Source organism: Papio anubis, chromosome 3 (assembly GCF_008728515.1).
Source record: "Papio anubis isolate 15944 chromosome 3, Panubis1.0, whole genome shotgun sequence".
NCBI lineage: Eukaryota > Metazoa > Chordata > Mammalia > Primates > Cercopithecidae > Papio > Papio anubis.
Window position 1 is genome coordinate 129,623,049 of NC_044978.1, and position 18,056 is coordinate 129,641,104.

Sequence of the window (18,056 nt, forward strand, 5' to 3'; positions counted from 1 at the left end):
GTATCCTTTTCTGGCTTTGGTATCAGGATAAATCTGGCCTCATAATATGATTTTGGAAGTACTGTCTCCTCTTCAATTTTTTTGAAAGAGTTTCAGGATTGGTATTAGTTTGTCTTTAAACGTTTGATAGAATTTTGCAGTGAAGCCATCAGGTCCTGGGATTTTCTTTAATAGAAGACTCTCTTACTGATTCAGTCTCTTTACTCATTATTGATCTGTTCAGATTTTCAGTTTCTTCATGATTCAGTCTTGGTAGGTTCTATGTTTCTGGCAATTCATCCATTTCTTCTAGGTTATCCATTTTTTTTATGTATAATTGTTCATAGTTGTCTTTTATGATCCTTTGTAGTTCTGTGGTTTCAGTTGTAATGTATTTTCTTTTATTCATACCTTTCAGTGTTTGCCCTTTTTTCTCAATCAAATCTTTCTAGCTGAAGATTTGTCAATTTTGCTGATTTTTCATTGATCTTTTCTACTTTTTTCTTATCTCTATTTCATTTATTTCTTTTTAATAACAGCCATTTTGACTGATGGGAGATGGTATCTCATTGTAGTTTTAATTAACATTTCTCTGATGATTAATAACACTGAGCATTTTTCATGTTTTTCCTATGTTTCTTGGTCACTTGTATGTTTTCTTTTGAGAAATGTCCACGTCTTTTGCCTACTTTTTAATGGAGTTATATTTTTCTTGTTGATTTATTTAAGTTTCTTATAGATTATGGATATTAGTCCTTTATCAGATGTGTAGTTTGCAAATATTTTCTCCCATTCTATAGGTTATCTTTCTACTCTGTTGACAGTTTATTCTGCTGTGCAGGAGCTCTTTAGTTTAATTAGGTTCTAATTGTCAATTTTCATTTTTGTTGCATTTGCTTTTCAGGACTTAGTCATAAATTCTTTGCCTAGGCCAATGTCCAAAAGAGTTTTTCCTAGGTTTTCTTTAAGGATTTTTATAATTTAAGGTCTCACATTTTAGTCATTAATCAATCTTGAGTTAATTTTTGTATATTGTGAGAGAGAGGAGTCCAGTTTCATTTGTAGGTGGTTATTGCTCCTTGCTTAGAACATTTTGCTGTATCCCATAAATTTTGGTTTGTTGTTTCTCCTTTTTTGTCTTAAGATATTTTTAAATTTCCATTTTAATTTCTTCTTTGACTATTGATTTTTCAGGAGCATGTTGTTTAGTTTTTCTGTATCTGAATTTTCTGAAATTCCTCCTGTTATTGGTTTCTAATTTCATATTATTGCAGTTGGAAAACATACTTGATATGATTTCAGTCTTCTTAAATTTGTTGTCTCAATTTGTGGGCTAATGTATTCTATTATGGATAATGTTCCATGCATGCTTGAAAAAAAATGTGTTGGTGTTGGATGGAAGGAATACGGCTACTGTTGGATGAAATATTCTATATCTATCTGATAGGTTCATTTTATCTGTAGTGTTTTTCACATCCACTGTTTCCTTACTGATTTTCAGTCTGTATAATCTGCCCGTTATTGATAGTGGGGTACTGAAATCCTCTGTGATTATTGAATGGCTGTCTATTTATCTCTTCAGTTCTCTTACCATTTGCTTTATTTATTTAGGTGCTCTGATGTTGGCTTTACATATATTTACAATTATTATGGAATAATTGTAAATTATTGTCTTCTTTGTCTCTATGACAGTTTTTGAGTTACATTCTATCTTATCTAATGTAAGTATAGACACTTCTGCTCTCTTTTAATACATCTGCATGAAATATCTTTTCCTTCTTTAATTTTAATCTATATATGTCTTTAAAATAAAAGTCAGTTTCTTATAGGCAGAGTATGCTTGGATGTTGTTATTTTTCCATTCAGTTATTCTGTGTATTTTGAATGGAGAATTTAATTCATTTATATTTGAATTTATTATTAATAGGTAATTTTAAAGTTTTTCCACTTTATAACTCCTTTGTTCCTTTCTTTCTTGCTGACTTCCTTTGTGATGCGATGATTCTTTTTGTAGTGGTACCTTTTGATTCCGTTGTCTTTATCTTTTGTGATACACTGCAGGTTTTTTCTTTGTGGTTACCACAAGGCTTACAAAGAACCTCTTATAATTATAACAGTCTATTGTTAGCTTATAACAAGGGAACTTCAACCACATACAAAAATCTTTATACTTTAATTTCTCCTCCCCTCATGTAGAATGTTATTGGTAACACAGTTTATATCTTTAATATATTGTGTATCCATTAACAAATTAGGTAGCTATACTTAATACTTTTGACTTTTAACATTTACACTAAAATCAAGTTATTTTCATACCATCTTTATAATAATAGAGTTCTGAATTTAACTGTATTCATAAATTCATAGTGAGTTTTATACTTACATATGTTTTCACATTGTTAGTTAGCATCATTTTGTTTCAACTTGAAGAACTTCCTTTAGCATTTCTTGTGAGACTGGTCTAGTAAAAATTAACTTCCATAGTTTTTATTTGTGTGGGAAATTATGTCTCTCCTTTGTTTCTGATGGACAGCCTTGACAGGTATCTTATTCTTGGTCAGCAGTTTTTTTCTTTGAGCAGTTTGAACATATCATCCTATTCTTTCTTAGCCTGCAATGGTTCTGCTGAGAAATCATCTGATCAAGTTTCCTTGAATGTGATGAGTTACTTCTCTCTTGCTGCTTTCCAAATTCTATCTTTGTCTTGGACTTTTAAGAATTTGAGTATAGTGTGTCTCAGTGAATATCTCTTTATATTTAATCTATTAGGTGTTGTTTGTACTTCATGGATCTGAATGTTAATCTACCTTGACAAATTTGGGAGTTTTCTATCTATTTATTCAAATGAGCTTTCTCACCCTTTTTCTTCCTCTGATCCTTCTTTGATTCCCATAATGTATACTTTGGTTCCACTGATAGTGATTCGTAAGTCTCATAGGCTTTCTTCTCTCTTTTTTATTCTTTTCTCTTCTTTCTTTCTTTCTTTTTCCGCTGACTGAGTAATTTTAAATGGCCTGTTCTTGAGCTTGCTAGTTATTTATTCTTCTTGACTGAGTCTGCTGTTGAATCTTTCTATAGAATTATTCAGTTCAGATATTGGAGTTTTCAGCCATAGAATATCTGTTTGGTCCTTCTTTGTGATTTCTGTTCTTTGTTGATGTTCTCATTTTGTTCATATGTTGTTTTCCTGGTATCATTTAGTTGTCTATTTTTTCTCCTGTAGCTCACTGAGGTTCTTTAAGACTATTTTTTGAATTCTTTATCAGACAACTTGTAGATTTCCATTTCTTTAGAGTTGGTGACTGTTGCTTCATTTTGTTCTTTTGATGCTGTCACATTTCTATGATTATTCATGATCCTTGTGGCTATTCATTGGTGTGTGCACATTTGAAGAAGTAGTACCTCCTGTAATCTTTACACATTGGCTTTAGCAGGATAAACCTTTACTAGTCAGCTCATCCAGGATACTGAGCAGGCCAACTGTTGGGGTCTATGACGGGCTTGCAGCTGGAGTCTTCAAATGGGCTGGCATGGAGCCTAGGTCTGCAGAGGGATGCCTAGAGACTGTGTCCACAGGAACCAATCAGAAAGCTAAGTTCATGGGTGCCAATCATAAGAGTATATTTTTTTAATACCCCATCTAACATTGTACAGTATCTAACTTTTTGATTTTGGTAATCTGGTGCAAGAATAATTTAAAATATTTTATTTGCTTTTTCTATTAGAGATAGAATTAAGTGTCTTTTTCTATGTTTCTATGCTGGGTTTCCTTTTCTAAAGAATGTTAGCCCATACTTTTTGATTTATAGGAGCTTTTGATATATTAAATAGTTAGTCTTTGTCTGCGACACATACTGCTAATATTTTCCCCAGTTGTTCTTTAACAGTGCTTATACTATTCGCTGCCATACACACACATATATATATACACACACACAAGTGTATACACACACACATACACACACACATAGAGAGAGAGAGAGAAAGAGAAAAAGATGTATATGGTTCAGTTTATAGAGTTGAAATTTTCTGGGTTCTGCATCATACTTTGGAAGGTCTTCCATACTCTGAGATAATTAAAACAACTTGCTCTTAGTTTCTTTTAGTACGTTTGTTTTCTTTTTTCACTTTTGCTTTTGATGCATCATGCATTTATCTTGGTATAAAGCATGAGGTATAGATCCTTGTTATAGCTGCATGATGATATTTCTGATTAATATTTAGAATTAGCTTGTCCAGGTGGAAAAAAATCTATTACACTTTTTATTGGAAATAAATTAAAATTCTAGATTAATTTAGTAGAAATTAATATCTTCATAGTTTAGGTATTCCAATCAAGAAATGATATATCTCAGACTCTTTTGGAATCTATAAATAATGCTTTAATTTTTTTTTCAAATAGATCTTCCTCACTTTATTTTAAATTTACAGTGGATATTCGTTAGTTTTGTTGCAATTTCATGGGGGAAGGGTCTTTTTTTCTTGATCATAAGTTCAAAGTATTTACTATCTAATTCTTTAGTGAAATTTTTGCCAACACCTACTCAGTGCTGTTGGTTGTTTTTATATATATATATACACTATTAATTTTTATAATTTTTTTACCCAGCTGCCTTAATATAGTCTCTTTTCATTTTTTTACAAGTTTTCCATTGATCCCCTTGAATATTAATGGTAATCAATCATATCTGCTCATAATTTTACCTTTCTAATGTAGTTAGTACTAGCTAACTGATGAAATATACACCAAATCTCAGTGGCTTACAAAAAAAAATGTTTTACTTTACAGTATAGTTCAATGCAATATGATAGGATGAGAGGCCTCTTCTCAAGGAAAAATTCAGGGACATAGGCTTCTTTTGTCTCCTATTTTCATCATCTTGGGACAGAGGTTGTCAAACTTTTTTCTGTATAGGACCAGATACTGAATATTTTTAAGCTTTGCCCAGCATAGTCTTTACTGCAACTACGAGCCATTGTAATTCAAAAGCAATCAAAAACAATATGCCAGTGAATAAGCATAGCTATCGATATGGTTTGGCTGTATCCACATCCTGATCCCATCTTGGGTTGTATCTCCCATAATTCCCATTGTTGTGGGAGGACTTGGTGGGAGATAGTTGAATCATGGTGGCAGTTTCCCCCATACTGTTCTCATGGTAGTGAATAGGTCTCATGAGATCTGATGGTTTTATGGGGAGAAAGCCCTTTCTTTTGGCTTTCACTCTCTCTTTGCCTGCCACTATCCATGTAAGATGTGACCTGCTCCTCTTTGCCTTCTACCGTGAGACTTCCCCAGCCACGTAGAAATTTAAGTCCAATTAATTCTCTTTGTTTTGTAAATTGCCCAGTGTTGTGTATGTCTTTACAGCAGTGTGAAAACAGACTAATACAGCTATGTGCAATAAAACCTAATTTACAACAATAGGCAGTGGACTGGCCCATGAGCCATAGTTTGCCAATTCTTGTTCTACGGCCTCAGCCTTCTCCACTCGATCCTCTGTATCCATATGGCATGTGTGGGAAAAAGGAACTAGGATAACTTTGAATATTTTTAATAGACAGACTTCACATTAGTGTACCTCACTTCTGCTCTCATTCTACTTGTGGAACTCAGTTATATGGCCCTGCCTATTGGAAATTTTGTTTATATATGTGCTCAAGAAAAGTAAAAAATAGATATGGTCATCTAGCTAGTTTTCTGCTACACTTATGCTTGACAACCTTGAGATTATTTCTCTTGTAGAATTGTATTGGCTATCATTGCTAGAAAGTGTGAACCAATAAGGGTGATAGTGAACATTGTTCTATGGTTCCTGATGTTAATTACCTTCTAAAATTTGTTATTAATTTTGATGATTAATTTTAAGACTAAGATAGATGTATTTTATCTTGTTGTGGAAGAATTTGTATTCTTGTATTTTTATTCCAAAACTTATTTGTATTCCTATTATTTACCACAGGCTCTGTTTTGGTAAAGCTATAAGCTAAGAACAGTTTGTGTATTTTTAGACAGTTGTGAAAAAAAAGAAGAATGTCAAACAAGGACTAAATGTGTCCCATAAGTTCAAAATATTTGCTATCTAAATATTTAGAGAAAATTTTTGACAACACCATCTCAGTGCTACACAAATTACAATCTATACACCAGCAGAATTAGTATTACTTAGAACTTCAACACTATTAACACTTTGGGTCACATAATTCTTTGTTGTGGGGGGACTGTTGTGTGCATTGTAGGATGTTTAACAACATCTTTGGCCTGTGCATATTAGATGCTATTAGCACTCTCCCACACAGAATGCAGTTGCTACAATAAAAAAATGTCTCCAATCATTGACAAATGTCCCCTGATGGGCAACATTGCCACTTGTTGAGAACTACTGCTCTAGAAACTAGTTTGAAATACAAATTTATGGCCTCATCCCAGACCTATGAATCATAATTTCTGGAGTTGGGATCATTTGTCTGTATCTTAAGCTCTTTAGATGATTCTTATTTACACTAAAGTTTGAAAACAACTGCTCCAGAATAATTTCAAGAACATTGGAATCATCTGTTCCTTGAAGGCTTAGTAGAATTCCCTGTATAACCAGAAGGTGCTCTGTCTAGGGTAGCATTCTGAAAACATTCTTTATGTTTTTATAAATTGAGTGGTTTAGATTTTCTCTCTTTTCTGGTGATATTTAATAAATTATATTATCTAGAGTATTAATCACTTAATTTTGGTATAGAAATGTATTTTCATAGAGAGAACTAAGTAATTTCTTGTGAATCTTTTCATTTTGACTTTAGCTAATGCTTTATTATTTTACTGCTGTTTTAATAGTGATTTCTAATAGTTTCATTTTTTCAGTTTTCTAAATTTATTTATTCCATCTTATATTTTTATTAATTCCTCAATTTGGCTTTCCCTGGGTACTTGTGTTATTTTTAAAATGCTTATATGTATTTGTTAATTTTAACTTAGTGAGCTTAATGTAGCTATTTAAGGTTGTATTATCCTTCTAGTCTCTGTTCAGTATCTCCCATGAGTTATGCTGGGTAATGATTTTAATACTAATATTTTTCTATATGTTCTAAAATTTTAAGTTTTCATTTCATCCTTGAAACATGAATTTTTTAAAAAAGAAATTGGGAATCTGAAAATGCTGTGAGAGCATAGAGTAGCATGTTCAACACTGACAGTTTGTTTATGCTGGGATTTGTATACGGGGTAAGATTCAGTCAGTTATAAGGCTGAATTATATTGGGAGGGACCAGAAATTCAGATAAGGTTGTATAACTCTATGTTGGAATAAGCTATTGATTGATGACTAAATAAATCTTTTTGTATATTAAACAAACAAACAAAAAGAAACCTGAATTTTTGAAGAGAAAGTTAATTTATATGTTTGATTTTTAACTTCATATTCCTTGGCTCTTTTTAACTCATTTTCTTGTAAATTTCTAGTTTTATCACATGGTTATCCAAAAATACTGTCCATGCTGATTCTACTCTTTTGAAATATATTTCGGTTTCATGTAGTTGATTTTTGAAGGTTTAAGTCTATATCTATCGTGAGTTCAGCATATAACTGAGTTCCATTTTATTTTCTCATTTGTTAGTTTAAAAAATATTTAATAGTTGAGTTTAGCCCATTTACAATATATTGATATGATTGATGTGAGAAGTCTTTCATGTTCTTTTATGTTATGCTTTAAGTTTATGTAGAATAGTTTCTTTCAATGTTTTGCTCTTTGCACTTGTGTTTCTTTTGCGTGTACTTTTTCTGATAAGATAAAAAAGTTTCACTTGAGTAGATATCTTTGAGCTATAAATTTATATATAATTCTTAATTCTCTATGTTTTACAATATCTGTTTACTATTTAAAAGAGGCAATGATTATGTTAACATATTTATCTCACTACCTTTCTTTTTCCACACTCAATGTAGTTGATAACGTTATGTTTCTTAATATATACATCAATGTTGTTAAATAAATGGAAACTTCTCCAATTAGTCTTTGGATGATATAGTTTTTCAACTAGCTGTAAGAAAAAAGTAATTTTACATTTTAAAACCTTTCCAGCCTTTTCTCTTTATTTCAATGTCTATTTTATTAGCATTTTCAGAATGTATAACATTTATAAAAAATTATACAACCTTAATCCCCACATATGTTTTAGTTAAATAGATTCAATGTTCACTTCTTATTATTTTGCTATAGATTTCCTATTCTTTCCCCTGTTACAAAATTATTACTCAGTTTACTTTTTCAAGTTGAGATCATAGCAATATTCCTTGGTTTTGCTTGTTCAAACAAAAGTGTCTATTGAACAACAGTTTGGGTGAATGAAAAAATTTTGTGTCACATTTTATGCCTGAGGTCTTTGTCACCATGCATTCTGCTATCATCTAATGTTGAATATTGTGATAGAGAAAACTGAGGTCAGACTGATTTTTATCCTCTTAAAAATGATTTGATCTTTTTACCTAGGTATTCAAAATATTTTTCTTTACAAATACTCTAATGTAACTAGGATACATCTATGTGTGAAATAGTTCTGAGTGTATCTTTTGTATCCATAGATCCAATTCTTCCTTTATTTATGAAAAGTTTCCATGAACTTATATTTTAACATTTTGTTTGTTCCTTTGATTTCCATATTTATTATTTTACAGATCATTTAACTCTTTCTAATTTGTTTTTATCTGGTGTATTCATTTTTTTCTTCTACTCTTTTTCTGAACTTTATCACCTCATGATTCATCTATTTTTGTTTTCTTACCATTTGTTCTCTCATCTCTATATAGCCTCAAACCCATATAAAAACTTGGCTTATATTACTGTTTAAAATAATGAAAAAATATGTATTGATAGACAACTAGCAGCTTCTGCCATAAGTAAAATCTGACCTTCTTTTTCTCATCCAAGTTATGTGTCATGTAACTGGAGAACTGCGAACATGTGTTGCCCCAACCTTTCTTTTCTTTTATTGGTAAAAGAATAAAGAGAGATGCTTGGGGCAGTAGGCTTTATTTTATTTTATTTTATTGGAGAAAGGCCTCAGAACTCCATTTCATTGGATTTTATATAATAACAAGAACCTAAGGTAGCTTAAACATAACTGTTAAAGGTAATATAAAAGAAAAACATCCCTGTAGACTCATTGTGTTTTCAGCCTTTTATATCATATATATATATACAATGGTGATTTAGAATTTGATTTTCAGTTAAGAAGTGTGCAGTCTAGCTGCTGAGTCTGCATTAATTAATAGCAAATTAATGTCTAACGGCAGTGTCCAATAAAATGTTTGCCTCTCCAAGCTCCATTTCGCTTTGCAATTGCAATTATTGCTATATGTTTCTTCACACATAAAGGTGTCATTTATAGGTTTATATATAAATTTTTTAAAATAACAGGAGTCAAAATTATATTTTGTTTTCCCTAATGAGATAACAGATGTTCTGGGATGCTAATTACCCCAGGAACAGTATTATTTACTTAGACTATCAGGCTCATTGATTTTTTTTCTTTTTGGTTTTGTTCCAATGGATAACATTATTTTTTTCTTTTATATGTATGCTTGGCTCAAGGGAAACATAATAACATTGTTGTCTAGCACCTACTGTTTTTAGCTTTTAGTGAAACCTGGCTATTAAAATGCTTAGTGTATATGTACTTATAGTGTTACTAGACTGTCCACATGAAAATCTTGGCACCGCTCATATTAGCACTTCATCTGAATGGCTATGTTTTCCTTTGCTCTTCTCACTAGCTGGCTTTTTTTTTTTTTTTTTTTTTTTTTTTTGGCTGTCTCTCTGACTCTCATGCCTTCTTGATGTGTATCTTATGGGTTATTTGTCAATCTGATTGTCAATTACGCATGGGATGGCATGTGTTTTGTATGGCATTTTGCTTTCTTGAATTGTTTCAGAATGTTTAGAAAGTTACCCAGTACAAATGATTTTTGACAAATTAGCATATAGTCTGCTCTTTCCTCATCAAGTATTTATGTGGTATCTTCCATTAGTATAGATCTGTGCTGCCATGTATTTAAATTGGGCAATTTCTTTTAACTCTAGGCATCTGCAAGGTCCTAAAATTTTAATGAAGATTACTCCTTGAACTGACCTCTCAAATTTATTTTGCTATATGTAAAATACACAATTTCTTGCCAAGAAAGTTCTTCTAGCAGAGTGATATTTACAATCATTAAATATCTTACCTTTTTACCTTACACCCAGAAGGTGAGTGAGAAGCACCCACCAAGATCCAGGAAAATTAAAATTCATTTTGAGATTAAGACTTTAGCTTTTATTCACTTTTAATTGACTATTGTAAATTAATAGTTCAAAAGACGTACTTTTAGGATACGTATAGCTCTTACGTGTTTCCTAAAATATTTCAGGAGCCTGATTTCTCCTCTCCAAAGTTAAGTTCTGGGTTTTGCAGATTGGCTCTGTAACCAGCTTCTTCTGAGAGTGGAACCCTGTGAGTCATATAATTTTCTTTTCCCAAGGAAATTTTTCTTTGATTTTTGTCATTGATAAGTCTTTAGTTGTGTCCACAGCCACGTTCTGCAGGAACACTCCCCCTTCAGGAGATATTGATTACTGTTTTCACAATTCTTCCTATGTAAATGACTTGACGTTACACTTGCAATTATGCAACTGATGTTTCGCATGTAGTAATTAGCAGCCTCATTCAACTAAAGGATAAAAAATCTCACAAATTATTTAGTCCCCTTTCAATCAATGAATATTACATATTGATGCATATAATATGCAAAAGTGAAATAAAAAGATAACTTGTCTCAGTATTAAAAGTTTTGCTTCCAGAATTTATGAGCTCTGTATACTTAATATTCCATAGTTACTCAATTCAGTAAATTTGTTCTGTCTCCGTTATAGCTAATATTCCTTAATTACTCTATTTTTAATCTCAGGCTGGAGGAAAATTAAGATCATGATAATAACAAACATAGGAGTCCTCTGGCTCAGCTTTCTCTCAATTTTCAGGAACTTACACATTTTCAAATATATCCAAATCCTGGTGGCCATTTTCAGAAGATGTCTACTGTATATTGAATGAGTTATTCTCTTTTGCTCCCAAATAGTAACTGTCAGTTTCTTCCACTCTTGCATTCCTCTTTGCTTCCTCTCCGACATTTCATTCTTACAGGTGCACAAATAAAACACTGTTGTTCATTCTTGCATAAGCAAAAATATCACTTGTGATATCCAGCAGTGTTGGATTGGACCTCTGTTCCTAAGTTACTGCCATCTTTGATGAAACTACCACTGATGCCAGTTCATTTAAGTTTTATTCTTTTCCATTGCTGCCTTTGCCCTATGTCTCAGATTTCAATGCATGGACCAAAAGACCTTTCCAGTAATAAACTCTTGAGATGCTTACAATTATTACCACTCTTTGATGCTTTTCTACTTTCCTTAAAAAGAATATTCTCTTTTCCTATGATTAATTATTTCTCATTTCTCATTTTTTCCTTATCCTTCAAATAAACATATCCACACCTTATTCATCCTCAAGGCCTAGCCAGACATTCCCGAATTCTTAGATGTATACATCTTCAGATCAGGTGAGGAACCCCATCTGTACTTAGTTATAAAGGAACACGTCAAATCATCCTTGATTGTCAGCTATTTATTTCTGCTACCAAGACCAATATATGATTTTTATTTCATAAAGATTTTTCATAGTGAGTATAAAAACTACTTTGTTACTAATGTCCTTCGGAATCACCAGTTCTTCCTCCATTTCTGCATTCTGAGTTCAAAACTTTGTTGGGGAAAATGGAGAAACATGAAGACTTTACCAGCCAAAAAGCATGGTGCCAAACCATTGATGTGTACCTGCCATAGTTACCCATTTCTTTTTTAATGAAAGACCTCACTAACACATTAATCCCCAACCTCTCCATTATCTGATGATCTAGTTTGTGAATGAAGATGTTCAAAGGTTGATTGTTTTTTAGTTTTTGTTATAGGTCTCTCATTTGTTGCACCATACCAAGATTTCCAGACCAATGGCTTATTCTTATTGTCTCTATTATTTATAGCTTACTTTCTCCTCATTTCACTGAGAAATGCCTTCAAATTCTGTTGAATTCCCTGAAATTCTATGAAGTCTATAGATTTTTCTTAACTTATTCTCCTGATATTTTTGGCATCTGAAAGAAACCAAAGTACTTAGTTAACTGCTACACTACAAGGTGAAGTGGCCTTTATTTCATATCCCAGAAAGAATCCAAAGCAGGTAGTTTGATTGTACAAAGGATTTTAGTTTAGCTTTAAATCTGTTTTTTTTATTTTTAAAAAAATCTTACCAACGGAGTTTCTAGGACCATATCTATTTTGTATCTTTTCATAGGTACCAATAATATAGCTGTTTAAGACAAGAGCTCTCTAAAAATTTTGTTTTAAACATAGCCAATTATTTACTCTATAAGTGAACTAACTCACATTATCAAAATTTCCCTACACATTTCCTTTTAAGTAGGTTCCATAACTTTGTCTTGCCTTATTCTCCTTGATTTCCTGAATGTGATATGATTGACCTTCACTCTTTCTTCTTTAGACTCCACAATATTGCACTTTCCTTGTTTTTTTTTAAATGCATCATCTCTCTTTATTGCCTTCTCAGATTTCTTTCCTATCATTGAGTATTTCCCAAAGCGTTAGTTTTTGACTTTACATTTCTTCTCTTCAGATGTTTTCTTACAGTAAATTAGTAATATAAGCTTCACTCACAGATAATATCTGAAGTCTCAACCTTATGGGTGTTCTAGTTGCAGTGTCCTCTGACACTTGAGTGTTCTACTGTTGGTTTGAATTCAAAGTACCAAACCTCAAGTCATCATGTATCTTCTTGCTCAGCAGACATTAGTTATTTAAACTCTCTGTGTTTCAGCTTCCTCATCTGTAAAATGGAAACATTAATAGTACCTATCTCATAGACTTGTTGGGAATATTACACACACACACACACACACACACACACACTCAGTGCTAGCCATCACTGTTACTCCTTGACACTACGTTGCTAATTAAATTAGACTGTACTTATCCTCACCCTCTGAAAATGTGGTGGAAATACCACAATTTGGAATTATTATCAATCCAAATTCATCAGCCTTGTGACCCATTGCAGGTCTGAATTTCTCCACGAAATCTCACCTGACAAGTTCAAGGCCAATTAATTTCTCTTTTTTAATGCCAGTTTTTGCATTAGTCATGTAGAGTAACTTGATACGTATTTTTCTCCAAACCAAACTGTAGGCTCTTAGTGGCATGAATTTGCACTCCTGCTGTCTTACCCTCAGTGTTTTGCTATCTATAGACATGATAAGCACTTAGTAGATAATTTTTCAAAGGAAGGAGTGAACTTGTGTTCTTAGAATGTCCCCAAAGGTGTTGCATTCATGGATATATAATCATTTTCCTGCATAGATAGATGTGTAAGAAATATTAAATCTAGAGCCAAGTGCAACTGAATAAAATTAATTAAATACATGTGTGGCATAGATTGCCAGTGTTACCTAGAAGTACATGCATTTTTCATTTACTCTTAAGGGTGTAATTGTGAACTGATGCATACTCATAAGGTGTTTGAAACTGGAATAGGTTGCCCTGGATCATCTCCCTGGGTAGCGTAGCTATAACTAAAATCATAGTTCAGATCCACTAACAAAAAAGCTGACATGAGGCAAGGTTGTTAATAGTCCAAAGATTTTTCATATCAAATTTTTGGTCTCTATAATCCCAAATTTTGACAACAAATAAAGGGTGTAGTGGAGAACATGAAGAATAGGTGTTTTAGGTTTATTGACATATATTTAGGTATTCACTCAACTGCACTGTTTTTTGAACATATATGTACCTTCTAAGTATTCCTCAATAATAGATTACAACATCTAAATGTATGTTATCAATAGCCATACATTGTAACCACTAACCACACGGGGCTAACTGAGCACTTGAAATGTGTCTGCATAGTCCAGATTTAGACATGTTGTATATTGGTAAAAGATACTTGATTTCAAAAACTTCATACAAAACAGGAATGTAAAAATCCCATTAATATTTTCAATACATAATGATGTTGAAATAAAAATGTTTTGAATCTATTAGATTAAATAAAATGTATTATTAAAATTAATTTCACTTTTTTTACTCTTATTGATACAGCTACTAGATAATTTTAAATTACATATTTGGCTCACATCAGTATTCCTCTTATACAGGCTAAATTAAATCAAAGAGATACTTGAGGTTTTTATTTTTAAAAGGAACAGGTATTAATGCAGGAGATAATTGCGCAGAACTAGGCCTGTGGTTTGCATTCCTATTCCTAGGCTTTATTCAAAATCTACTTTCCCTTTGCCTTGTCTCCTGAGCAGAAGCTTCTGCTATGCCACAAACCATCTCAGTCATACCACATTCTCGTCCCAGTCTGTATCCTTAGTAATCAGCACCAGGGCAGGCCAGGAATGTGGCAAAGCCTTGTAATAACTTGTCTCATCTCCACCTCCTTCTTACCTATCATGATGGTCTTGTATGTTCATGACTGTACCTCAGCCCTGATTTAAGAACTGCTGTGATGATTTTGCTAGAGAAATAATTTTGTGCTAGTCTTCTAATACTTTATTTAGATCCAAATACCACATTTAATGATACTTAATAGACTTGTACATGTTATATGATACAACTTTCTCTAAGTAAGATTCTGCCTGACTTAGTGGTTTTAGTTCAGCTGTTCCAATGAATTTAGAGACAAGCCTTTTGCAATTTAATATTCTTCTTGCTTAACACCTTTGGCATCACTTGAAAAACTAAAGGGATGCATTCTTCCACTGACATGTGACTTCTCCAAAACTGTCCAATGGTTATGGGAAGAGAGATTCTAGGACTGATAGCAACTTATTTTAAACCTAAAGGAAACCCTATTCCTGTCCATTGTAATAACAGGACTGTATGTTCTTGCCTTTTTTCCTTTCCTCTCTAATAGTAACGTCAACTTTGATTTTGTGTGTGTGGATGTGTGTGGATGCCCACAGTATGTGGGGCAGCTTATCAGGCTGGATCAGTGAGAACGAAGAGTCTCCAGAAGCTTGTTTCAGTTTACACTTAATTAGCAGAGTATACTATCATGGGTAGATATGGGATATCCTCTGCCCATTTACTCTTTACTACTGAACACCCTCTTCAAATAAAACTTCCAAGATAAATAATTATCTTAAGGAGATACTAGTGAGCAAAACATACTGAAGAATTAAAGCCAAGAACCTAATGCTCTTGGTTTACTTCTTTAGGTATTAACTTAGTCACTGACATAATCTCCTGGTGCAAACTTTCAGAATCTTATTACCACTGTTTACAGAGGCCTTCTGTTATTTTGCATGGGCCTGGAGCTGACAAATGGAGGTCGAGTACATTTTAGATAGTTGCTGCTAATGTTTATCTAAAGAAATGTACATCTCTTTTATGATACAGTAGTGTGCATTTCTATTCTTGTTTCTTTTTCCCCAAATTGTCCTCAGATTGCCCAAAAGAAGAGAATGTAGCCCATGGAATTGAGAATCAGATATGACCACTATTTCTTTAATCATACTCTTAGATATAACTTCTCACTCAGCAGCTTTGATACAGATTGACTACTAATAGTTCAGTGTTATTATCTACTTCAGTAATTTTTTGTATTATTGTCTATTTCAATAAATTTTAGAATCTCAATGCATTTTTTTAGCCTCTGTTCATGTAGAAAGTGTTATCCTGAGTATTACATTTATAAAAACTCATCTAGGGGCTATTGAAGCAAAGGCACCCAGTCTAAATCTCAGGCAAAGAAAAGAGGAAGAATAGGATTTGGATCTCTTTGTACCCTGTCCAGTGTTCATTAAGCCTAAATAGATAACACATTCTCAAAGTTGGCTCTAAGATGTTTACATGTGGGAAAAAATAATTGCTGAATGTCCTTTGAATCAATGAATAATCAATAACATTAAAAAGACTCTATGATTTATTATTGTTTTACTTCTTTGCACAAAATAGTTCTTTATTTAAAAGCAAGTCATATTAAATATCTGTATCTATTTATTGGAGGGAATAACTGGTTAATAAAAAAAAGGAGTGTGGAAAGTTTGCCTTTTTTTCATTAAGTACTTCTAAAATTATGAAAGATTTTCTAAGATTCAGCTTCTAGTACAGTTTTGTCACAGCTTCAAGGCAAAAGGTAAGACTAGGCTAATATGCCATGATGGGAGGTTGAAAGAAGTGAGAAATATTGTTCAGTCCTTTAATAAATAATACAATGGCAAATTCCTGTGTGTTATAAATAAAGCAATTCCTGTGTGTTAACCATGTCTTCTTATTGTCTGTATCCTGATGCTTTGACATTAAGGGCCTTGTGAATCGTGGAGCTATTGCCTCTTCCTCCTCTCTGAGTTAGCTAATCCCTGAAGACAGAAATGGACTGGCCCTGGAGCATGTTTTTCAAATACAAATAATCCATTCCAGAGCCCACACCCTCAACAACCTCCTTTATCAGATGCTTATACTATGAGTCCATTAGCAACCTGCCTTATCACTCCAGGGCCAGGTACCAGACAACCATTAATAGGAGATCTCCAATGTCCTGTAACCCACTGAAAGTATTCAAACGAGCCAATTCTAAACCTACTTACCTTGTCCCTCTCATTTCTTCCTGTGAAAATCATAATAAAGACTTTCACCCACCTTTCCACCTGCTCTCTCCATCCCATTCCCTTTGCCTCCTGACCAACCCTGGTCTTCCCTATGTGGCCCCTTGTGGTGTGGCATGCCCCCCATTCTGGGATCTGTGGTATAACAATCTGTCTTTCCAATGGCAGTCATCATCTTATCTGTTGGCCTTGCCATACCTAAGTAATACCTACATTTTAAAACATCCTACTTTAATATTTTAATATTGACTGTAAGAGTTTTCATGACACTTTAGAGTTTATTAAACAAACATCTTATTGAAACTCTACCAGGTCTAAGAATACCCTAGGTTTCATATTGCTTTTCAAAATCAACAGGTCAGCCTTTGCCCTCAAAGGATTTATAATCTGGTTGTGACCATTTCTTCAACTGAATAAAAGGGTAACAACTATTTAATATGTAATTATCTCCTCTTGTTATACTCGCTACCTCTTTAAGTGCATTTGTGTCTTTGCATTTGCATAAATATAGTCAGGATTTGATTATTTGGCACAAACAAAAGCCACAGAATAACTTACATTTATTGAAGGATAATTCAAAAAATATTTATATTGATAAAATTATAAAACAATTTTTGGCACCTATACTTGGACACAAGATAAATCAGGAATGCAACACTCAAGCAAATACAGAATTCATTTGACAAATCCAAACTCAGAGAAATTTAATTAAGCTATTAATTAAAATAACTAAAAGAAATTTACTTAAGTTATTAAAGAAATAACTAAAATAACTGAATAAATTTCTTAAGTTATTAAAGAAATTTAATAACTTGCTCTGGAGGCATCTTCTTTTCTTGTCTCTACAGCATCTCACGCTATCACTCGGGCTAGAGTGCAGTAGAACAATAATAGCTCATTGTGGCCTCAAACTCCTGGTATCAAATGATCCTTCTGGCTCAGCCTTGTGCATAGTGGGACTCAGGTGTGCAACACCATTCTTGGCCTGAATGTTTCACTTTTTTCTACATCATTCTTTTGCATATGAATGCAAAAGATGAGCTATTTTAGCTTTACATTCTGTATTGGTTTGCTAAGGTTGCCATAACAAAGTACCACAGACAGGGTAGTTTAAACAGCAGAAATTAATTTCCTCCCAGTACTGAAGGTGAGAAATCTGAGATCAAGGTATTGTCAGGGTTGATTCTTTCTGAGAGCTGCAAGGGAAAATCTGTTCTACACCTCTTTCCTTGCCTTGTGTATGGCCGTCTTCTCTCTGGGTCTTCATAATGTTTTCCCTCTGAGTCTGTGTCCAGATTTCCTCTAGAATCACCCTGGGTTAGGGCCTACCCTAATGACTTTGCAATACCTTAATCCATTGGTTTCAAG

General features: G+C 33.0%; 1 protein-coding gene across 5 annotated transcripts in view; it reads left to right on the top strand.

Moving 5' to 3' along the window:
* Nucleotides 1-18,056, top strand: part of ARHGAP24 (Rho GTPase activating protein 24) — a 527,106-nt gene that overhangs the window by 145,908 nt on the left and 363,142 nt on the right. The gene's annotated exons all lie outside the window — the stretch shown is intronic.